This window comes from Morus notabilis, unplaced genomic scaffold, assembly GCF_000414095.1.
Source record: "Morus notabilis unplaced genomic scaffold, ASM41409v2 Scaffold85, whole genome shotgun sequence".
Classification (NCBI taxonomy): Eukaryota; Viridiplantae; Streptophyta; class Magnoliopsida; order Rosales; family Moraceae; genus Morus; species Morus notabilis.
Genome location: NW_010362624.1, coordinates 175,233 through 184,884, shown reverse-complemented (window position 1 = coordinate 184,884; position 9,652 = coordinate 175,233). Strand labels below are relative to the sequence as shown.

The 9,652-nt window shown below is 27.4% G+C and overlaps 1 long non-coding RNA gene across 1 annotated transcript; it reads left to right on the top strand.

Moving 5' to 3' along the window:
• Window positions 1-8,530: 8,530 nt before the first annotated feature.
• Window positions 8,531-9,650, top strand: LOC21392997. The gene is made up of 3 exons (XR_002902584.1): window positions 8,531-8,694; window positions 8,789-8,862; window positions 9,638-9,650. It is a non-coding gene; the product is annotated as an uncharacterized LOC21392997 (long non-coding RNA).
• The last annotated feature ends 2 nt before the right edge of the window (window positions 9,651-9,652 follow it).

Sequence of the window (9,652 nt, the reverse complement as noted above, 5' to 3'; positions counted from 1 at the left end):
AGAGCGTCAATGAAAATTCTTTTGTTTCATATCCATTCCATGACTCATTCTTTATCTATTTTACATAGTACAAACTACCAAAAAAAAAAAAAATCCCAACAGGAAAGTCAACAAGCAGTCTTGTTTTCTTCCTAAATTTCCTTACCGGTCAAGCACATGCCATGCCAGTTCAGACAGTTTTTGTTTCTCTAATTATTTTTGTGCTTTGTTTAAGATGTTGACTTTATCATCATTTTCATATACACAGTGCGATTCATTTACTTCATCTTCTTCCATCTCCAAACTATATATATATATATATATATATATACACTTTAATCTAACTGTAGAAAATTTATTGGGATATTTATATTTTATACCGTGTGTTTTAGGTTTATTCAAAATCTATATCTTTACTTTTTTATTTCATCAAATGTATACTTTTAAAGTTCAAATTAGATTTTTTTTTCATATATATACAAATTTATTCCTTATTTCAATCAATACTTGATTTTTACCTTTAAATGACCAAATTATCCTTAAGAAAAAAATAAAAATTAAAACTTTCCAATATTATAAAAAATTAAAAAAAAACACACACACACACAAACAAAACCCATTTCTATGGAATTTTGCATACTTTTGAGGTCAAAAAATTCTAAGTTTAAAGTTTTCTTTATTTTTTTTCTTTTTCCATTTTTTTACTCAATGATATTTTATGTATTTTTAAGGTTAAAATCGATGATTAACTGTGAAAAGGTATAAATTTAGACATTAAATCTAATTGAATGTATACATTTAATAAGATAAAAAATTAAATGTATAGTTTTTGAATAGACTCAAAATACAAGATATAAAAACGTAAATATCTCAATTTTGTACCAGGCTTTGGAAAATGTTAATGTTCCTTTTTTTGTTTTTTGAAAATATTAATGTTGTGTGCTTAGGAAAACTACTGGCTTTTTATGTGATTAGATAAATTACAAAAATAGTTTGAGCATTTATCTGAAATGCATGTGAAATGACCTCCATTTCCTGATTTTCATGTATTAAATTTTTGCTTGTTGTTTTCCTTTTTTTTTTTCTTTTTAGAGGAGACCTTATTCTCTTGCTCTTGTATTTGAGTCCATTTATCAATATTATGAGGTTTTCTTGTTAAAAAATAAATAAATTAATTAATTAAAAAAAACATGTGAATTTCCGCATTTTATTCAACTGTATACTTATGTTATTATCCCATACCTATTTACATAGGCACAAACAGAAAAAAAAAAAACAAGAAGAAACTTATTTGCATTTCTTTTGATCCCTATATAAGTGATACTTTTTTTTTTGGGACATGGGAAGAAATTTAAGCCGTTGCACTTTAGGGCGAAGTTAAGTGTGGAAGTCACCGCTTGCCACCAATATTATAAAAGAAAGTCTTAATGCTGATACCATCTTTAATATAAATATTAATATCAATAGTATATTTGGCACTATAAAATGTGATAATAATATGTTTAATATATTATTTTTATTTTTATTCTAATACATAATATTATTTCAAATATTAAATTTAATTTTTAGCGTAATAATTGAGTTTTGGAAGTAGTAAAATTTAACTTTTAATCTTAAAATAATTTTAAAATACAAATATTACAATGATTAAATGAAAATGTAAACATATCAACCAATAGAAATCAAATGCTAAATTTTTCATATGCTATATTTGGTGATAAATTTACTACAAATGAAAGCATGTGACAAATTTAGCATAACCAAATGACATTGCATTTGATAATGTTTTTACACTTAAATGTCAATTTTTCTATTAATATATCAACTATAGCTTTGCATTGGAGATGCTTCTCATGGAGATTATTGTGTTAATGTCACATTTTGTTCAAACCATGTTTTCTATTTGTTGCTTATGTTTTTTTTTTTATATATTAAGTATTTGTTATTTATGTATTATCAAATGTGGGTACGTGAGTGTATGCATATAGTGGTAAAAATTCAGGCCGCCCGACTTGATTTGGGTTCGGAGGCCCAAATGAAAATTTCAGGTTGATTTGGCTTGGTCCTCAACCCAAAATTTTATAAGGTATTAAAAACAACTTTAAAAAGATAGCATTTGGGTCGGATTAGGCCGGTCTAGGCTAGTTCGAATAAATTTTAAGTTCAAAATCTTACTCAATTTGACCAGAAATTTAGCGCCGGACCTAGACCAATAATAACATGCCTTGTGCCAATCTGTTTAGGCCGACTCAAATTTATAACTCTATATGCATATATCCATTAAAGGTTTGATACTTAGCTATTTCATTTTTTTGTTAATAAAGTGGGAGGCTGGGAGCCGTAGACACCACGTATAAGAAAAAAATGTGTAAACTGCTAAATCACGAGATAACATTATTAAAAGTAGCGTGAATAAAAAAGAAAAGAAAATCCATATGTATCACATGTGATGGTTGTTTGCTTAGTGCCATAGACTTCTTGGTAAATTTAAAAAAAAAAAAAAAAAAAAAAAAAGTGGTTGGAGGATATGGAAAATGGGTAACGTAAACTTATAGCACGTATATATGCGGAGATTTGTCCCGGACTCAATAATTGTATATATTCCTTTTTGTTATTGTCCAGTCACAAAAAGAAAAAGAAAAGAAAAAGTCTTTGCTTGATCCTAATAATTGAGAATCGCGGATCTTCGTTTTTTTATTACTTTAAAGAAGGAAATTTCTATAATAAATAAGGCTAAAATATATTTATCTTGAATCGGTTAAGTCACCCTTATAAAGAAGTAATTAAGAGGAAATATATATTCCAAAAAAAAAAAAGGGGCGATTTAGCAGTTAAATGACAAAATTATTGCGTGCCACGCGTATTAATGTGAAATAGAAAATGGTATGACTCTGAAAATGTGATTGTGTTTTTCTTAACTGTTAATCAATATAACCAACTATTATGTGATCCTTGTTATGAGACATCAAAGAGAAACAAAAGCCGAAAAAATTAAGAGGAGATAAGGAGTTGTTTTAGTCCATCAGTTTAAATAAGATGATTTGAATTAAAATTTAAATTTTTATAAAAAAAACACTTAGATCCCGTTTAGTTCACTGATTCGAGTTTTTAATTCGAATTAAGATGTGACTTTATATGAGAATTTTTTACTATAATAAAAAAATTAAATGTGATTGTTTCTGAGAGTTTTTTACTATAACAAAACTCAAATTTTAAATTTAAATCAATTAAATGAACGAGACCTTAATAAAACCGTTTGAATCGTAATTCAAACCCCACCAATAAACATGTTCTAAAGTTTTTAAAACAATTATATATTGGACCAGTTATGCATAATAAAAAAAAAAGCTTTTTTTTTCCTTTTTTTGGGAAAAAAAGCCATATCACTTTTATGGCAATAAATAGAAAAATGATTGTCCTTTTATTTTTTTAATCAAATGATTGTCCTTTTTTTGTGACAATGATTGCCCCTTTGTTTGCTGCCGATGAAGAGTAGTTTAAAAATCTTGCAGTACGACCACTAATTTCTTAAAGATATTAAGCATTCGTTTATTTTACCGATTTGAGTTTTTAATTTTAAATTTTTACAGTTAAAATCTCTCAAAAAATATCACATTTAATTTTTTTTACTATAGTAAAAAAATTTTAAAAAATATTACATCCCAATTCAAATTAAAAACTCAAATTTACAAAATAAACGAGGCCTAAAAATATTACCAACGTAACCCGACATCCTTTTTAACCTTTTTTTTTTTTAAATGACATCATTTTTAAACTTTGAGTGCGTTTACTTAAAAGGGAGATAAAGTTACCATTTCTCTCTTTTCAAGAAAGAAAGGAATTTACATAACCTTTTTATTATTAAAACAACATATCTCGGCCCCTTAACTTTTCTATTATTAAAGCGGCAATGCGCTCTTTTAAAGGAAGGGGTGTAAGCACTTCACTCGCTAAGGTAGTAATTTCTTTTCTTTGCTTACTTATAAAACTAATAATGGTTTTATTCACACATTTTTTTATTTTCTAACACTCCTTTACTTTAATTTTATTATAACAAAAAGACTCTTACATACAATAACAAAAAAAGATAATTATGACATATTTAATATGTAATTAAATTTAATTCACAAAATAAATATGTAATTAAATTTAATTCAAAAAATAAATTATCTCCCCACACACCCCACATATTATATCCTAAATTATATTGTTATTTTGAAAATTATAAGAAAATCTATAATTTTTCACCTTTCAATGACTATTCTAAAAAGTTGCATTGATATAATGTTAATTTTTTTTTTCTATTGGTTTATGATGATTTTTATTTTTTATTTTTTTAATTTTATGTTTATATTTTTTTTACTTTTTTTTTGGTAAAGACTAATCATTTTATTTTGTTTTTTATTTTTATTTTTTATAAGTCAGATTTATATTTTTTCCAGTTTCATCATCTTCTTTTTTTTTTTTTGAACAAAAGCTTCACACCGAAAACTTCAACAAAAGAATAAAAAGAAAAATATGAAGGGATAAATAAATAATACTATTTAAATAACAAACTAAGTAAAATGGTGGGTGTGAAAAGAAAATGGAAGTGGACAGTATTTAATTATTTTATAAAAAGAATTAAGAGTATTCTTCGAATGATAGGGGTGTGTAAATTAATTCTTTCAAAATTATATGGAGTGTGCATTTAAAAAGGGGCGTGGAGAATAAAAAAGATGATATGAAAAGAACCGTCCTAAAATTAATATTAGACATTTAATAAGCTCTGCATAATAGAGAGTAAAAAAAGGAAATGTTAATCCTTATATTTCATTAGTATTGATATTGATTTCCTGTTAAAACACAAATATTAAATTTACTTATATAATCAATGAATTATTACACAGTTAATGCTTATAACCTTTAGTAATTTTAGTAAAGAACCTAATAATGTGTTTTTACTTGTAAAAGAACCTTTACTTATATACAAAATGAATAACTATATACACAATAGTTATTATATTGATAACACTGCTATTTTTAATTATAATGGAGATTAAGAAGGTAATGAGGTGCTCTATTTAATAATTAAATAAACACTTGAAAACGAATCAAATATACTTATTTTTATTTATTTTTCCTTTTAATTCCATCATATTCCTTTACGTTTGATAAATGCGCCCTTTCTTCGTAGCAATTTCCCAAAAGACAAAAAAAGTTTCTAGCATTAGGACCAAAAAGATAACAACAAACCATGCTTGATCATATATACTATGTCTCATTTTAACTCCCAACATTTATTATAAGTGTTATTGCTACCACGACGTTTTTAATTTGGAAATAGATAATGTATTATTAAAAGGATAAAAATGCATATGTTTTAAAAAGTCAAGGTAATTATAACTTAAGAGCAAACGTCGCGAGTCGAAATGAAAGAAATACGTATAATTAAGAACAACAATAAAAATAATCATTATTGTTGTTTGTTTTGTGGTCCTAGTGCTAATATAATATGACAACAACAGATGATAGATTTTAGAGTGATCAAATAATAAAAATAACACAACTTAAAATAATTAAAAAAGAAAAATCAAATTATACCGTTCATTTAAGCTCTGATTTTTCTTTTCATGTCATCCTCATGCTACAGTTTGTCTGAAAAATAATTGTTAATTAATGAATGGTTTAAAATTATATATTTTAGAAACACCAATTAGATCATAAAATTGAAACATAGATTAGTTCGTTTGAGATAAAAACTCATCACTTATAAAGTAGTGGTTTCTATTAGGTTGAGTCTCATCTACTAATTTAACGGTATCCATTTTTTGTGAGTAATGAGATTTTAAGGTCATCGGGATAAATAAGAGTGAGAAAAAATCCTCATAAGAGCAACTCCAATCATACTAGTCATTTAATGTTTTTAACTAAAATAACTAATGATTTAACTTTTTCTCACTCCAACCATTAGCTAAGAGCATCTCTAAGGGAGCTCTATAAATTTTAGCTAAATTTTAGCTAAAATAGTTAGAAAACCATTTTAGCTAGCAGTTTTTCAACGGTCACTTAAACCATACTCTCTATTTTAACTAAACATATATTATATTAATACCTTTTGAGTATAAACTACAAATAACTTTTTTTTTTTACTTTTACTTTATGTCAAAATAAAGAATAAAATAATAAAAAGAGCAAATAGCTGGCCAGTTCTTACTAGCTATATTTAGCTAGTGAAAAATACTTTAGCCAAAATAGCTAACTATTTAGTTATGGTTGGAGTAGAGAAAATAAATCACTATTTTGGCTAAAAACATGATTCGGAGACGTTTAGTTCATGGATTAGAATCACGTGATTAGAACTATTTTTGATTTACGTGTATTTTTTGTGAGAGAAAACACTGTAGTGAACCATGAATCATGATTCAAATCATAGTTTGAATCCTCCAACCAAACGTCAAATGACTAGAACGATTAGAATTGCTCTAAATGGTTAGCTATTTTAGTTAAAACATTTTTCACTAGCTAAATATAGATAAGGAGAAGTGGTTAGTTATTTATTTATTTATTATTATTTTTTTGACATAAAGTAAAAGTTAAAAAAAAGTTATTTATATTTTAAACTCAGAAAAAATATTAAAATAATATGTGTTTAGCTAAATAGAAAGTATGGTTGGAGTGTCTGACTAAAAAATTACTAACTAAGAGCATCTCTAAGTGAACTCTCTAAATTTTAGTTAAATTATAGTTAAAATAGCTAGAAAGCTATTTTAGTCACTAACTTTTTAGTGAGTTACTCTAACCATACTCTCAATTTTAGCTAAACATATATTATTTTAATATTTTTTTGAGTTTAAAATAAAAATAATTTTTGTCCTTTTACTTTAAATCAAAATAAATAATAAAATAACAAAAAGAATAAATAGTTAGCTACTAATTATTAGCTATATTTAGTTAGTGGAAAATACTTTAACTAAAATATCTAATTATTTAGCTAATAGTTAGAGTAAAGAAAAACTAAAATAAGCTAAATCATTAACTATTTTAGTTAAAAACATAAAATGCCTAACATAGTTAGAATTGCTCTAAGATGGTTTTTAACAATTTTATCTAGAATTTAACTAAAATTTAGAGTGTGTTAGTTGAAGAGAAAGAGAGGTAGGTGTGGGAGAGAGATAAAAGGAGAGTCTAATCTCTTGTTTAGTTGGATAAAGAAGGGAAAAGAAAGGAGAAATAGAGGGAGACTCCATCCACCCGAACATACCATTTTACATCCCTCCACTTGCGGAGGATTCCATACAATACAGGCACTAAAAATTTGAAAATACCCTTTTATCTTTCAAAAATTTATTTAAATTTAATAAAAAAACAATTTAATTATTAAAAACATTTTTTTATTTATTTATCTTTGTAATCTCTGTTCTACTAAAGAACATAAGGTTGTTCTTTTACATTTTTGAGTTAGAGTGATTTGAGTGATAATTTTAAGTTGAGTTTGAGTTATAATTTGAGATAAAATTGTAACTTGAGTTTGTGTTTAGATGTGCACATTTGAGTTATGATTTGAATTGAAAATCTTTTTGAGTTTGTGTTTGAGTGAGTTAAAACTAAATTTGTATTTAAATAGTATTTTAATAAAAACTCAATGGTGATGAAAAATTTTAATAGCGTATATGGGTGAAATTTTATTCGTCTTTTCGTTGTGAATGCAAAGAAAAAAAATCATCTCAATAAGAATTAAAACGAAAAAGTTATGACATTTTTAAAAATATAAAAAATATTATTTATTAACTTGAGTTCGAATTTATGAACTCGAGTTAAAGGAAAAATTTGAACTCAAATTTAGTCTTAAACTCGAGTTAAACTCGAATTCAAACTCAAATTTTATAAAAAAACATGAACTTAAATAAAATTATAACTTGAGTTTAAATTTTTATTAAAAAAAAAAAAAAAAAACAACCCATAAAGAACCACCTTTATTCTCTTTCATCTCTCGATAAGTTTTAGAGAACTTTGGTGGAGATGCTCTAATAGTATTAAGGGCAAAAGGACAAAATAGGGCAGCTCATATTGTTCCTGTCATGCGTGTATCTGACACCTTGTCGACTTCCTAAATCTCGACCGCACGATCACACTTATCATCAACTTTTACACAGTATGAGATTCTCTTGATCCAATGTACCCAACTCCATTTCTTTTCTATAAATACTCCAATCGTGGCATTAGTTCATTGGCAGTCAAAACCGTCGCCAATAAAATCCAAACACGTGTTTTATTCTAGCTCATCCAATTGTCAAAATTACCTCTTTACGTTCCGTAGTCAAACGGCGCGTGTTCTTAGTTTCCCGGATTCTTCGGGAGCCGCCATGCCCGCGGCGCGTGAGATTCACCTCTCGGGCTTGCGAAAAGCACGAATATGGGTAATGTGGTAACCGCAGGGATTTATGTGGTCCACAGAAGAGGGAAAGTCTAGGCCAGCCAGGAAAAGGGCACGCTGGTAATTTACTCGAACCACGTGGCAATTCCGTAACGCTTGCGCTTCTCCTCTTTTCCCCTACTATATAAACCCCGCATCCGCTTCGCTTAGCTTCTCCAATCCACTCCCCAGAAAAAAATATAATAAAATAAAAAATTGAACAGTCGCTGAAAATTCTCTCTCACGTTCTTTTCTTGGAGTTTTTACGGACGGCGCAAGATAATTAGGGTTTCTTTCGATTCGTCTTCGTTTGTGAATCCGTAAGATTCTCGGTTCTTCGATTTCGTTTCCTCGAATTATTATTGTTTTCGTTCTCGTTTGGTTTTTGATTTTGGAATTTCGTTGAATGTCCAGGTTTTGATTTGGGACTACGAAAAAGGGAATTTTCGGTGCAGCTTGTGTCCTTCCTCGTTTTTTTTCTTAAATTTGTAAGTTCTTCGATGGTTTGAAACCTATTTATGGATTCATTTTTGTTTGTTTTCTTATTATCATTTGTTGTTTGTTTTTATTTTATTCCATGGTTTGTTATCAAAGATGTTTGTTGGAGCGGTTTTTGGATTGCCTTTTCGCTTAACGGAGATTGCTTTTGTTCATGGATAATGGCTAGATTAGATAGGGATTATGCATTATGATTTAATATTGAATGCGTAATGAGTTTTGTATCTCCTTTGTAATTAAAAGTTAAGGCTTTGCATTTTGCAAGATTAACTTTTTTTCCCCTTATATTGATATGGATGCTTCCTGTAATTTTTTTTTATTTGTATATTTTCCTGCGTTCATGGTGAAAATTCACTGGTTTTCCTAAAGAATTGGCGCTTTGTCGTATCTTTTACAATAATTTAATTCTGAAAAATTTTTGTTGAAAATTCGCCTTTCTGTGAAGCCTGGTTGGACGCCAAATTTTGGTTCAATAAAACTTAACCTTACAAGTCTGTTATTATTTTTCTTTTGGGTGCAAATTTTGTGGCTTTTCCTTAAAAATTGGGACTTCGTGTTGCCTTTTTCTATAATTTGATAGTGAAAGTTTTTGTCAAGAATTCGCCTTTCCTTTATGGTTGTGATGTAACGATGTTTATTACCATTGCTATTTGCACACTTTTATCACATGTTGGGAATTGTTAATGGTGCTGTGAGATTTATTTTTTATATGGTTTGTGAAAGTTCTTCGATGGCTAACTCCATTTTTTTTAATCATTTTTGCAGTGTCGACTGAATGAA